We start from the raw sequence: 1,154 nt of genomic DNA, 5'->3' as shown, positions 1-1,154 counted from the left end.
CTTAACCCTAACCCTAACTCTAAAACCCGAACCCTAATCCTAAAACCTTAAACCCTTATTAGGGAATAATGATATAATTAAACAGGGAATAACACACTTGACACCGGCAAAAATTTATTGTTTACAAAAGAGCACTAACTGTATTCAGCTGAATAGACGTCAGTGATTGGTTGAAATTACAGAAATACGACAACTTTAACATGAAATAACTTGCGATATACAATTTTTTGTTAAGAAGGCTAAGAGAAAAAGATGTTTTATATGGCACATTCTACCAGTGTCTCAAGTTTGAAAGTGTTTCGTTAAGAAAACAAGTGTTGCCTGTCAAACCAAAAAGATCCCTACATGGTTGAGAAGCAAGCTCAACCACACAAGAATTTTCATAAGATCCTATTATACTCGTATTCAACTTTTATCATTTAATAGCTTCATTTTTTAAAATATTTTTTTTTATATAACTCCCACTATTTTCTATTTCAAGCCCAGTAGTGAACACCCCTATTGCTTAGTTAACGAATCCTTCAGGCAACAGCCTAACACGGATATATATTACTGACGTGGTTAATGTAGTTAGTCAATAAATTTTAGATGATGAGAACAGCCATTTTCTAAATGACTAATTCTGGTGAAAAATAACAAGGGAAATAACCTCGAAATTAAAATAAGTTTTAAAAAATTATAGAGTACTGTGAGTGACTGAATCTGTGCTTTAGCTGTATTTGGACAACTGTGGACATATTTCAGCATTATAGGATCTCTTTGGTGAAGTGTAGTCTAGCCCTAACTTCAGATCTTAGAATAAGTAGACAAGTTCACTGAAACTTTGTACTTGTTAAATTGCAATCGTATTTCCTTCTAAAGTACCAATGAAATTACAGGTGCAGTGCTACTCTATCATTTCACATCCTAGAAGTTGAGCTTGAGTTATTTTTAGTTTCACATCGATAAGCTTAGGTATGGTTATGTGGTGTAGAAACTTGCTTACCTACCATGTAGTCTTGGATTCTGTGCCACAGCATGGCACCTTTGACAAGTGTCTTCTGCTGTAACCCTGGACCTACTAAGAAGCCCACCACATACACACACGAGTGTCAAACTAATACACCTGCTTGTTGTTCATACACCTTTCTATGTCTTTTGTATTCTATAAATTT

The sequence above is a fragment of the Octopus bimaculoides genome, chromosome 3 (genome assembly GCF_001194135.2).
Source record: "Octopus bimaculoides isolate UCB-OBI-ISO-001 chromosome 3, ASM119413v2, whole genome shotgun sequence".
Lineage (NCBI taxonomy): Eukaryota > Metazoa > Mollusca > Cephalopoda > Octopoda > Octopodidae > Octopus > Octopus bimaculoides.
Note: the sequence above shows the minus strand (reverse complement) of the source record.